The sequence below is a fragment of the Diabrotica undecimpunctata genome, chromosome 5 (assembly GCF_040954645.1).
Source record: "Diabrotica undecimpunctata isolate CICGRU chromosome 5, icDiaUnde3, whole genome shotgun sequence".
In the NCBI taxonomy this organism is placed as follows: Eukaryota; Metazoa; Arthropoda; class Insecta; order Coleoptera; family Chrysomelidae; genus Diabrotica; species Diabrotica undecimpunctata.
Genome location: NC_092807.1, coordinates 136,893,112 through 136,907,750, shown reverse-complemented (window position 1 = coordinate 136,907,750; position 14,639 = coordinate 136,893,112). Strand labels below are relative to the sequence as shown.

At 31.3% G+C, this 14,639-nt stretch overlaps 1 protein-coding gene across 1 annotated transcript in view; it reads right to left on the bottom strand.

Annotated features, from left to right (window-relative positions):
- Positions 1-8,230, bottom strand: part of Sol1 — a 941,015-nt gene extending 932,785 nt beyond the window's left edge. The window contains exon 1 of the mRNA XM_072532789.1: positions 8,090-8,230. The gene's annotated coding sequence lies outside the window, so the exon portion shown is untranslated. The remainder of the gene's footprint in view (positions 1-8,089) is intronic.
- Positions 8,231-14,639: the final 6,409 nt, after the last annotated feature.

Genomic DNA, 14,639 nt, shown 5'->3' with positions numbered 1-14,639 from the left:
TTTATATAGCAAACCGTTGTGTCAGTCTTCAAAAGCCTGCTGAATATCGAGAAATACTGAAGACACACATAATCTTTTTTTCCAGGCTTTTTTTGATTTTATTTACTATTCTATGACATTGTTGGATTGTTGAAAATTTTTGACGGAAACCAAACTGATGTGCGGGTATTATGTTCTCGAGTGTACAGTTTTGCTTATTCTATTTAGCAGGTGTCTTTCAAATATGTTGTACATCAAGGGTAATAAGCTTATCGAACGATAGGAAAAATATTCTGTAGGCAATTTACCTGGGTTTTTAATCATTATAATATGAGCATATTTGCACTGGATTGGAAAATGACTTAACTGCAGCATTCTATTGCAGATAATAGTAAGCATGAAAACTGCTTTCCTGGCCAGATGTTTTAGGATTCTCTCATTGAATAAATCGTATCTAGGGTTTTGTGAGAGTTGGTACTCATTATTATTCTGCGAACCCTAAATGGAGAGAATGCTCTTATTGTAGGTAATAGTTGATAGAATGAATCTAGATATTCGCTAACTACATCATCATTTATGTTTTGACCTAAATTTGGAGTAAATATATTTTCTAAATATTCTGCAAATACATTAGCTTTTTCATGGTCAGTCTGCGCCCAACTTCTATCAGGTTTTCTATTGGAGGAATTGGTACGGTCGGTTTTTTGAACTTTTTATCTGGATTTATTGAATCTGGAGAGAGATTGTTAATACAAAAATTGAAAGTGTCATTACGAGCGTGATTTAGCGCTGACGTTAGCTGGTATGTTGGTCTATTTAGCTGTGTCTTTTCGAGTGGATTTCGGAACCTTTGCCATTTTGCACGCGCTCTCGTTTTTTTGTTAATAATTTGTTTAATATGTAATGGCACATTCTTGTCTTTAGGATTTTCCAGTTGATTCAGGATTTTACTTATAGGAGTAGATTCCCAAGCAGCGTTTTTTATTGTAGCCGTTAGCTTTTGTAGTACAAATTTCAGCTGATCAGATTCTTTTATTCGGTCATCCAAAGTTATATTTTAGTTAGCGTTGTTTTCAAATTGTTCCCAGTTTGTTTTTTTGTTAGATAGGCTTAATGACTGTTGATTGTATATTATAGTTGTATTTAATGATATCGTAAATGTATAAACCTTTAAATATCGCAAAATCTAGAAGATCCGGAATTTTGTTGTTATTTGCTGGCCAGTATATTGGTTGTCCTGTAAATTAAAAGAATGAATTGTTTTTCTGTAATGATCGATGTAGGTTTCTACCTTTCATTGTAGTTAGTCCTGATCCACATAGAGTAGTTTTGGATTTACTATCGCATGCTACTAAGAAGTGCAAGCCAATGGTTTGAAAGAGGTTTTTGTATTCTTCAACTAGGATATTAGGTCTAAGAGGTGAATAAATAGCTGAGATAATCATTGGGCACGAGAAGGTGTTAAAATGGTATCACATTTTCATGTTGATTTAGCCAAACTTAAAAAGGCGCGTAATGTCCGAATAAAACTATTTTCCAAATCATCAAGACTTACTTATTTATTATGAATAGCCTTTAACAGCTATTAGATATATAGTAACTTTATTCTCCGGTATAATAGGTGTTATTGAAAGGATTATACCTATACAAATTTTTAAATAAAACAAATATTGCTGATCCAAAAAGAAATGATAGATAATTACTTTCATAGAATCGAAAAGTTTATTATTTGTATTTAAACATATATATTTCTATTTAGAAAAAAATATTAAACATGATAGAGCTGATAATTTTCTTTACTTACAGAAATACCGTATAGAAATTACTTAAAGAAATCAGTTTTTGCTACAAAAATCAAAGTAAAAACTCATGTCAAACGATAAAGATAAAAATATTTGCTGGTGATAAACATATCTGAAAAATATCTAAATATTTTGAACAAAAGCGGGATATATTTTCTGTTTAGAAAACTTGATAAATGGAGAATATACAATTTTTAAAGGAAAAATTTATAAAAATATTACAAATTCTCGACAGGCCTTGCTAGAACGCTATTCAAATAGTTTAAATACTTCCAAAATCACGCTTATTGGCAGTGAACATAATTTTGTGGATAACAATTTCGAAATTTTCGTTTATTTCGAAATTTACTAAATATTAGCACGAAAAATGTAGTGCAATGTTATTGAGGAATGTTTGTCTAAATTATTGAATTTTCTACCGAGTTATCCGGACGTTGTTGAAAATAAAACAATAAATTTTTTAAAAGATGGTTTAAATTCTATCATAATACGCTAATTTATGTATTCCACATAAGTAAAATATAGAACGCATAAAATTTCTAACGAACAGCGTGTGGTAATACAACTTTCAAAAAACAAAAAAAGGTTCTTCTTCTTTGAGTGCCTCTCCTATCGGAGATTGGATATCATTAGGGCGATTCTAATTTTATTTACTGCTGTTTTAAATAATTCGTTAGTGGTACAGCCAAACCACTCTCTTAAATTTCTCATCCAGGACATTCTTCTACGGCCTGGATTTCTCCTTGCATTATATTTTATAGGAATGTGTACTTTTGTCCTCTCATCAGGTGGCCAAAGTATTCAAGTTTTATCTTTTTTATAATAAGTATAACTTCTGGATCAATATTTATTCTGCGTATTACCTCTTCATTTGTAATTTTATCCACCCAACTTATTTTTAGTATACGGCGGTAGCACCACATCTCAAAGCTTTCAAGAATTTGAACATTCTTCTGTTTAAGAGTTCATGCCTCAACACCGTAAAGCAAAGTACTGAATACATAGCATTTTAACATTCTAGTTCGTAGCTGAATAATAATATCACAATTACAAAACAACTTTTTCATTTTTATAAAGGTAGACCTGGCAATCTCAATACGTCTTTTTATCTCGTGATTTTGGTCACCTGTTTCATTAATGAAGGTTCCCAAGTATTTGTATTCGTTTACTTTTTCGAGTTGGGTACCGTTTATTGCGATACTAGTGTCATGTATTGGATTCTTACTGAAGGTCATATATTTGATTTTTTTGACGTTTATCCTTATGCCGTAGTTATTACATATCTCATTTATACTTTCAACTAGATGTTGTAGATCTTCCGCTGTTCTTGCCATTATCACAGTATCGTCAGCATATCGAATGTTATTGATAACTTCTCCATTGACTATTATCCCTTCGGTTGTTCGCTGTAGATATTAAACAAGAGCGGTGACAATATACAACTCTGTCGTACTCCTCTACGTATTTATATTTTGTCCGATGTTTGGTCTTCTATTTTTATATTAGCTCGCTGTTTCCAGTACAGATTTAATATTATTTGTATGTCTCTGGTGTCGATGTTCTTACCCTCCAGGATTTATTTAAGTATATTGTGGCGTACTTTGTCAAAGGTTTTTTGAAAGTCTATAAAGCAGGCGTGTACCTCTTGGTTAACATCTAGACATCTCTGTGTTAGGACGTTTAAGGCAAAGAGAGCTTCTCTTGTACCTAATCCTTTTTTGAATCCCATCTGTGTATCGTTAATATCTATATCTAACTTTTGATAGATTCAGTCGTGGATGACTCTAAGAAATATTTTAAGCAGATGACTCATTAAGGAGATTGTTTGATGATACAAATATTGCATTGCCTTAGTTTTCTTCGGTATGGTGACAAACGTAGATAGCAACCATTCTTGAGGTATTATACCAGTACTGTATATTGTAATGAATAGATGTAATATTATGGTTACGGATTTATCATTCAAAAGCTTCAACAGTTCTGTAGGAATTTCATCAGGTCCATTTGCTTTTCCATTTTTAGCGTTTCTTATTGCGTGTTCTACTTCTTCTTTCAATATGTCTGGCTCAGTTGCATTTATTATCTGAGTTAAGTTGTTTCTGTCGTCGTTCAAATAATTCATTCAGGTATTCTATCCATCTTTTTATTTTATTCTCTAGATCTACAATAAGATTTCCATCTTTGTCTCTAAGTTTACCTATTTGGCATTTCTTTATGATTCCTGTTAACTCTTTCACTTTTTTGTGCATATGAACGCATCGTACTTTGTCTTACAGGTTTCCATTTCTTCACACTGTTCTTTAATCCACTCCTCTTTGGCTTCTTTTATTCTCTTTTTTATGTTTTTGTTTATTTCTTTGTATTTGTCTAGATAATTTTTCATCTTTCTTCTTTGTTCCATCAAGTCTAGTATATCTTGTGTCATCCACCCCTTATTCTTTGTTGCTGTTTAAGATATTTCTTTCCTGCTGTTTGTATAGCTGTATTTATGTACTTTAATTTTTGGTTAACGTTGGTTGTATTGTTAATTCGTTGCTGCACTGAACGGACTTTTTCATTTATTTATTCTCTTGTTTCTTGTATTATATTTTTGTTTCTAAGTTTATTTAAATCTAGGGCCTTTCTGTGTGGTCTTCTAATCTTTTTTGGTCTTGCCTTTATCACAGTAACTAACGGATTATGATCCGAGTCTATATCAGCTCCTGGGTACGTCTTAGTACATTTAACAGCATTACGATACCTCCTTGCTATCATAATGTAGTCTATTTGATTTCTCACTATTTTTTCTTTGGTATGTTGTGGAGATGTCCATGTATATAACCGTCGAGGAGGTAATTTGAAAAAGGTGTTTGTTATTATGAAGTCTTTGCTTTGGCAAAATTGAATTAATCGATCTCCTTTGTCATTTCTGTTTCCGAGTCCATAGTTTCCTACTTGTTCTCCTACCTTACCTTGACCCACCTTGGCATTAAGATCGTCCATTATTATGTTAATGTGTTGCTTTTTTATTGTTTTAAGCATTTCTTCTAAATTCTTGTAGAATTATTCTATTTCATTGTCATCTTTATCTGCTGTTGGTGCATAGACTTGAATAATATACCATTCACCATCCAGTTCTGATTCTAAATTTATTGAAGATTTGGAAGAAATATGTGATGCATCATTTACTACAAACTACCGTTGTGTGTTAGTTGGTGATTTTATTATTGATTGGTTGGCTAGTAATTTCCATGGTGAAAAATTTTTAAAATTGTTTTCGGCTTGGGGAATAAAACGATACATCAGTGATCCTACCCGTATTACTGACACTAGTAAAACTTTGGTAGATGGGAGATGACTAAATATCTCCAATAATTATTTTTATAATATATCTCATGGTAATATATCCAAGTTTAGAAATTTATTAAACCAAAACTTAGATAAAATCAAAACTAATCTTATCATGTGTCACTTTATTTTAGATTCTGTTGATGTAAATATCATTTACCAGGAAATTTTGCAAAATTGTGAAAATGTAATCAATAGCATATTACCAACTGTAACATGCCAGTTTCAATCAAAATTAAATTGGTTTGATTATGAGGTGTTTAAGCAAATTAAACAACATGATAGGGCTTATAAAGATTTTAAAAAATGTACTGACGTCATTAAAAAACAACATAAATGGCAGGTTTTTAAGAGACATAGAAAAGAGGTAGTTAATATGTTAAGGCTAAAAAAAGAGCGGTTCTATTTTAACAAAATAGACAGGCATAGAAACAATCCAAAACAAATGTGGAAAACTTTTAAAAAATTAATCATTAATAATAGTCAAAAAATGCCAGACACTGTAATCTTTAAAACTATTACTGACCTAAAACGGTTAACAAACAGCGTCGAAATAGCTAGCAGTTTTAATGAGTATTTTGTTGAAAGCATTGTAAGTATTGTTCAAAGTATTGATAATTCTGAAACATGGTCTAATGTTAATAGTAATCTATATTTAAATTTTAAAAAATTTGAAGAGCTCTCTATCCAGGATTTGCGAAAAATTGTTGGCAAGTTAGATAATAAATACTCACTACATAAAACGTTAAATTGCAGAATGGTAAAGGAAGTTTTTGAAACCATTGGTACGTTATGTTAAATTTAATTAATACATCTCTTACTACGGGTAGAATTCCTGATGTATTAAAAATAAGTACTATAACCCCTATTCAAAAAATATTTAACACTATCAAAGCTGAAGAATTTCGACCAATCAACACTTTACCTCAAACAAAAAACAAAATTTTAATTAATAATCAATCAGGTTTTCGAAAACAATTCTCTTCTGAATCAGCGTTACAAGTTACATTATGTCACATAAAGAGTAATATAGATAAAAATAAGTACGTAGTTAGTGTATTTCTTGATTTAAAAAGAAGATTTTGAGACCATTAACACGACAATAATGATTTCTAAACTTAAACAGTATATAAATAGTATAGGAGGTATAGTAATTGCGTGGTTAGAAAATTATTTACAAGATCGCAAACAGAAAGTTTGATTTAAAGACCAAAGTCATCTAAAATGGATAGTAATACAGGGATTCCTCAAGGTAGTGTACTAGGCCCTCTTTTATTGATTCTGTACATTAACGATATCGATATTTTTGTAATTTATTAATTTATTAATCTTTTTGCCAATGATACCCTAATCTGTTGTAGTGATGAAAATTTTGATGTAGCTATTCAAAACATGAAATTATTTTAGATATGGTTAATAAATATTTAAAAATAAATAAACTGAAGTTGAATGTAAAAAAACAAAGGAAATGGTTTTCACAACCAAACATAAATATAGCTTGCTTGATTCTGAAATCATAAATTTAAATAATAATAATAAAAAAATTAAAATTGTCACAACAGTTTAATATTTGGTATACCAACTTGACAATATTCTGAATTTTTAGAGTCACTACGAGTACGTTCATAAAAAAATATCAAAAAACTATTTTTTGAGTAAAATATCTCAAAAATTGTCAATGGAGTCAAAAATAACAGTATATAAAACAATTAGTCAACCTCATTTTGAGTATTGCTCATTAATCTTATATTTATTTAACCTTAACAAACTTAACATGCTACAAAAATTACAGAACCGTGGAATGAGAATAATTCTTAAAACAAATTGCCGCACCCCAATTGGGACGATGTTAAATACTCTAAATTGGTTCTTTGTTGAAAATAGACTGTTTTATTTTACCATGGTTTTGGTCTTCAAAATAGTAAATGGCTTATCACCTGAATATTTCCAAGAATTTATTTTTTTCAACAAAAGTATTCATTCCATTATACCCGAGGTTTAGATGACAACTATGTATAAAAGTACGATGAATTCGCTCTTTTTTAAAAGCTTTCTGAAATTTAATTAGTTACCTACATCGGTAAAAAATGTACTAGTCTCAATAATTTCACATTGTTACTTAAACAGTATATCAAAAATTTATAGTGTACTTTCTTTATATTGTATGTATATTTTTTCTATTTAAATAAAGGTCTATCTACGATATAGGTACACACTTTGCCGTTCGCAAATAATGCTGTGTATAAATACTGTGTATATATACCAATATGGCTCACAGATACATAATGGCAAATAATACTAAATCAGCTTGGCAGTCAACCTGTTAAGTGAGTAAGTAAAAATAGGCAGTCAGAAATATATAAATAAAGTAAGTAGGTAAAGTCGTTTTCAAAATGATAATAGTACCCTAGATATCATAGATTAAAAGAGTAAAGTAGCAAAATATAAAGTATCAAGATTACCATTCCTAAACATTTCCAATTTAGAACTAGAAAATATTTATTAAATAAAAATTTGTGTTAGCATATTAAACAGCTTTCATTTTTTGACAGAGCTCTTTCTCTATTGTTGAATGTTACTTTCATTCCCTTTCTCCATTGCCGCTAGTAATTAGGTATGTTTTATTTATTTTCGCCAACTTGCACGAATTGACCTTTGTACACAACATGTGTCACCATGCTGAAGCTTTTCCATTAGTTGTTAAATATAGCTAGTTCTAAATATGTGATAACGTTACAACGTTCTAAAATATGTTAAGAATAAGTAGATACATCGACAAGTTGAAAAAAAAAACACAGTAACTTATTAATATGGTATTAACAATAGATTTCCATTAAGTAAAAAATCCTCCGTTCTGTATTAGACAGCCTAGAATAAAACCAATAAATTTGGTTTATACAATAAAAATCTTAGTAGAGTTACCTTACCGGCTCTTTATGAATTACGAATTCATCGAAAAAAAGTAATAATACGTTAGTTACCTTTTATGTTTCCAATTGCTGGCTCGTCCAATATTAACAGAGTTGTCACCAAAACACTTTTAAGTTTTCGGAAAACTTTTCAAAAGTACGCGGCGACTTTCTTTCGAAAATTCCGGAGGAAAATCGAACAGGATTGTGCTCTAGCCGTTGCTGGAAAACTGACGGAACCTCAGCGCAGAGGTTTCACTTGTGGCGGAAAATCATGTTTTGCGAAATCTATGCACAGGCGCCGTTACCTTGCTTGGAAAAATCTAAGTAAAAAACAATAATTTAAGTATAATTTTGTGAAGAATATTAAAGCTTACAGACTTATTATTTTAGTTAAATCCAAAAAAATATCTATTTTTAATTGCAATACGGCTTTACTTTTTTGAAAGTGAAACAAATTAAAATATCTAGGAATAAAATTTAAAAAGTTCACTAATCTAATTAACATTCTGAACATCAGATAATTTTTATTTTATAGTATTTGTATGTACTTTTTATGTTAAAAATATCAATTTCTAACAATTATTAAAAGAACGTAAATTTTAATAAAAACTTAAGGGATACCCTTAAGTTTTTATTTAAATGTCCTCATCACTCAATACATCTTCTTCACTAGACAAATCGTCATTATTTAGTAGAAACTCATCACTAGGTGGTTCAAACGTCTCGTCTTCACCTGAATTATCATCAATTTCTGATTCTTGGTCACTAGGAACTTCCTCAAACTCCCGGTACAATTCTTCCTCTGTCATCAATACTACCCTGAAAGGTAACAGCTCCCTTCTATTATTACTGGGCGTTATTTATTCCTACAAATGAAAAACGTTAGCTGCACGTTGGTACATATTTTGGATTGCCATATATATTCAAAAATATAAATTTTGTATAAAAATTAGTATTTTTTATGTTCCAGTGATTAAATAAATACACTACTAATCTTAAATAATATAATAAATAACACGCAATACTTAATTTTTAATAAGAAAATCACGATGTAATGATTTGTTTTACAGACACGTGCACTAGATGTTGTTAGAATTGCAACTGATATCTAAAGACACAAATTTATGAGAAATATTTCTGGCGCGTGTTTTGTACCATCTTCTGTATTTTTGTAACTGTTTGTTTGAGACAAAAATAAATGTTAATTTTATTTGTCCAATTATTTTGTTCGTATTTATTTTAGAAAAATCTCCTAATCTTTTTTATGTTTACTTTTTTTAGGAAGGAAGAACCTTTCTTTCCTCCAGCAGGAAGTTTTCTCGAAGCGGCGTCCCATTTTAAATAGCTAGAGGTATTCCTTCTTGTCTTTATTTGCCTATTTGTCCAGGAGATTTACGTAAGTAACCCCTTTGTTTCATTTTTTTGTAGCTGACCCAATCCGACCCCTTGTCACTTACTTACCCACGATCCCAGCTCTCCAGTTAACCCCTGAGTGCCGTTCGCACAAGTAGCGTTTATTTTGATTACCCTATCTTCGCCCCCAATAATTTCTATCCCCAATTTTCTACTCCCATAATCTTACCCTATGGTAGGCAAAAATATTTTCGTTACAAGATCTGGTGGCTTGCAGATGTTGATACCGCTTATTGTAAAAATTTACAAGTGTATCTGGAAAAACAAGAAAATCCTCCAAAAAACTGCCAAGGAAGAAGGGTAGTTCCAGATCTGATCCAGATTATATTCGAAGTGTTATACTCTTATCTTCCAGACATCAACATTCTGCAGTTTTCGAAGACAGAAAAAAAACAAATATAATAACACATTATAGTATCACACAGGATTATGTAGATACACTTGAGAGCATGATTGCCGAATATGCGTGCAAACAGACAATCCAAAAGCTTTACATCATTTTAACAATAACTTTGTATAGATATACAAAAAAACACTGGTACTAGGTGTTTTAAAATTACCTTCAGATTAGGAAGGTTAACCCTTAACTACCATGGCCAAAAATAGTAACATTTGTACCATGGCAAGGTCAAATTTGACCCCCCATTGTTTTTTGTATCAAAAAATATTCTTTTTTTAACTTGTTTTATTTTAAGTTATTTTGTTTACAGCTACTTTTACATTTATATAAAAATAAACGAATTTGGTTAATTAGATATAACTTTATTTAAAAAAAAACTTTTGTATTCAATCAAATTAACATAGCTATGCACTTTCTCGAATTATAAGAAAAATAATAACAATGTGCAGTTTTTTTATATCCAATGGTAAAGTCTAGGTATCATAGCTCCTACCTAAAATAAAAAAAATCGATTTAGATTTCGTATCTCAAAAATGACAAGCATGGTTTTACCTTAATTTTCAACACAGCTTATGCATAACGTCTGTATGCGGGAATGATTTTGCAAATAAAATCTCGACATTTATCGCACGATGAGCTTTCTTTCTTTTGGTTTTTGCAATATGGACATATTTTACACCTTCCCCTCCTTTTTCGTCGTTGTGGCTCTGGATTTGCGGCAGGCATTGGTTCCTGAAGTCCGGAAACTTTAAAAATGGCACTACGAATGGTAAACAAGTTTGCTGAGCTCTACGAGATAAATGGGCCTTAATAAGTTCTTGACCTAAAGTGGTTAGAAACAATCTTCTTTTCATTATTTGATTTTGCTGAACTCCATTAAAAATTACGTTAGCATTTAATCCTGCAATGTCCAAAATGCGAAACCATATTACTTGAGGCCATCTACGAGTTCTTCTGCCAGTTTTATAGCATGCACATTTCCTATCCAATGAATCCACCCCACATTTTGTCTCGTTGTAAAAATTTATAATCTCTGGCTTTCCATTAACAACATATGAAATTTTATGGCTTCTCAGTTCTTTTATGAGCTCAATGGACGAAAACCAATTATCTGCTGTTATGTTTCTATTTGTATCAGAAATTGGTGGAATAAGTGTCAAAACATCTAGAGTGGGGATGAATGACTTTTTTGAATTTGCTCTGCGTGTATCTTTTCCAGTATATATAAAACCATTTAGCAAATAATGTGTCTTAGAGTCTACTAAACACTGCATTTTCAGACCGTATTTGTCTGGCTTATTTTTGAGATACATCCTGAATTGGCACCTTCCTCTAAATGCAATAAGCATTTCATCTATTGTGAGATATTCACCACAGCTATAATTAGATTGGCAATTAATTATAAACATATTAAAAATATTGGATATAGCTGCCAGTTTATCTCCGTGCGCAATACGTTCTTGTCTAGTAGCTGGGTCGTCAAAACAAAGGCTTCCAAGCAAAAAATAAAATCGGTTTAGTGACATGGTTGCTCGAAATATATCACGGCCAGTACCATTCGTAGCAAATAAAGACCTTAAATCTTCATTATTGGATTTAAATACCCCAGCTAAATATAATAAGCCTAAGAAGGCCTTTAATTCAATTATGTCAAGATGATTGGTATATTGACACGATAAATTGTGTAAATTATATTTAGAAGCCATATTAGTTATTCGTTCATTGGTTTTCTCAAGAATTTCTTGCAATATATCGTGGCTAATAATACATTCCCAAGCATCAACTGGTTTCTCTGGCATACTAGCTCGAGCTTTTCTAATAACACCAGGTAAATGACTAATTAAATTATGCTTACGTGTACGAGAAAAGGTGGGAGAAGTTTTAGACCACTTGTACCTATTTTCGCCATAAAACACATTCCTTGAGTCAGCTATATCACTTCCTTCACCCGAATATTCACTACCAGTTTCGGAATTATTAATTTGCCAATTTTTTTCGTCATCATCGTCCCATTCCTCTTCACTGTCTGTTTCGTGATCACTGTGTTCACTAGCCTGGTCTAAAATCTCACTGTCGCTATCTAGTCCATTGTCCATAATTTTTTGTCCCTCCTCTTCAAGTTCTTTCTGTGTCAGAGGACGTTTATTGCGACTACACCCCGCCATTTCAAATTACTCGTTAATTGCACTAGAAACACTTATACCATAAGCGGGTCAAAATTGACCCTATGCGTGCCTAACTCTGCAGTAGTAACAGATAAACTAATGGAATTTTCGTAGATCGATAAATCACCTACCGGTCGAAGATTAGCAGAAAGCGCGCAATGCTCAATCTATGTTTCGGTAGCGAAACTTGGCATTAAAAACGCGGGGGGTCAATTTTGACCCCGCCATGGTACTTAAGGGTTAAGTAAACTGAAGTTTTACCTTCTTAGTTAACTCTGGGTTAAATTTCAACTTATTAAAGAAGTGCAAACAATAAAATAATGGTAAATTCTTCGTTTCATAAGCGAATCCCCATAAACTCAAACATCAACTGATTTATCATTCAATAAATAAAATTTAATTACGGTTTAATAAACGTATTAATATGGTTTAATATAAAGTCTTAAACTAATAACTGAGGTGGTCGAGGTGAGAAGGGCACATAGGCTTATGTGCCCTTTTCACGCTGAATGGCTATTTAGGTCCGCCATGTTTTCCCCTTTACAATGGTATAATTTTCATTTATTTATCTTTAAAAATGAGGTTGGTGGAACTGTTTGAATATTAGTGTGCAGGATGTTTTTTCAGATACGTGATTGTTAATAAACGATTTCTGCAGGTGTTTTGTATAGGAGGGCTATTTATCGCTTTTTATTTGTTTCGATCACTTGTCATGTGTCATATAATATTAATATATTATAGTGACGTTAAAGTATCGGTGTTGTTATTCTGATAAGTTTTATTCTATTATATTATCATATCGAGTTTTATTCTGATATGAACTATGATACGCAATTAAGAATATAGTGATTACAAAGATGTTCAAGAAGTTAATAGTTCTGATGGAAAGAGGAAAAGGAAAGTGATCCATAAACAGAAAAATAAGAAACAAGAAACCAATAAATTAAGGCATGTTCAAGGTAAAGAATACGTATCTGTGTCAGGAAAGAAGATTAGTTCCAAGTCATTCAATTTAGTTACTGACTGCTGCCAGAACAAATGCCACAAAAATCTACCTTTTGATTTTCAAGTAGAGCTTTTTGATTGCTTTTACAACTGCCAGAACAAAAGTCTCCAAGATAGCCAGTTATCTAGCTGTATGGACCTGGCTAAAGATTCCAAAAGTAAAAGGAAATCTCTTAATCCAAAAAAACCACTGGGCCTATCGTATGTCTATAAGAGGAAACACTGGTTTAGTGTGTCGCAAGTTTATTTTGGATTTGTTTCAAATTTCAATAAAACGCATACGGATTATTCAAAAAAAGATCTTGTTGGTAGATTCATTTGAAGAAAAAAGAGGAAAACATTTGAATAGCCCAGGAAACTCTCAAGATGTCTTATAAAACATATTATCAGTACTTTAAAACTAAGTTTTCCTATTCTGTTCGCAAACCTAAAACAGATGTACATATGCGATTATTGCTAAGACTGTAACATCAAGCTAAATGTCAATGATAAAGACCCATGTTTCCTTTTTTTTTAAATCCACAAAAGGAAAGCAAATAAAAGAAAAGAACTGCGTGATATGTATATTGCTAAATCCAAAGAAGAAAATTCCTCGCATTTGGTTTTGGAGTTTGACTATTTTCAAAATTTCCCAATACCAAAGCTAAATGTCAATACCCAATTTTACAAACGAATGTTTTGTTTGTATTGTTTTAACATTCATGTTTTTAACGACGACTCTAGTTGTTGCTATACATTTACTGAGTGTGATGAAAAGAAGAATCCTAATTCTGTGGTATCTTTTTTATTTGATTGTATTAAAATACAGATAGGTAAATTTTCTACCATTAAAACTCTTGTGTTGTAATCTGATGCCGCAAAAGGACAAAACAGAAATTTAACTGTTACAAAATTTTCATCGTGGTTTGCAAGAGTATTTCAAGTAACTGCCATACAACTGTTTCCGGTTAGAGGCCACAGCTTTTCCCAATGTGACAGAAATTTTGGTTTGATCAACAAGACTATTAACAAAGCTGAAGTAATAGGAAATCCTAAGCCATACCTTACTGCTATGGTGACATGCATAAAAAATCCTGCGCCGTTTGAAGTAAAAATGAACAGTGACCTTTTTCAAGATTGGGACTCTTTTCTTAAACCTTTTTTCTTGCCTAAACCTGTGTCCAGAAACAAAGTTCCCTTCAAAATTATGAAGTACGTTATTATAAAATATGATCGTAGCGGTGGCATTTCAACTTTCCGAAGTTATACAGAAAGTTTTGAACTGTGCAGATTTTGGAAACAAGGAGTACAACAGTTTCACACTGTCAATGTCCCAGACCAGAGGTGAACAAGAAGAAAGTTGAAGATGTTACAAGCCTTTTCAGATTCCTAAATGAAGAAGATGTAAACTTCATTAAATATGAAATGTTAAATGGATAGTTTAATAATGTATTAAAAATGTAATATGTAATGTATTAAAAAAAGTATATAATTTTATAATGCTTCTTTTTCTTTACACGCAAATTAATTAATTTCAATCAAAAATCCCCTGATATATTCAAAAAAGACACATAACAGCTTTTTGTATTTCCTTATTTTTAACCGTAAGCTTTATTTTTATCGATGTCATACTTAGAATATGGGTTTCTAGATAAAT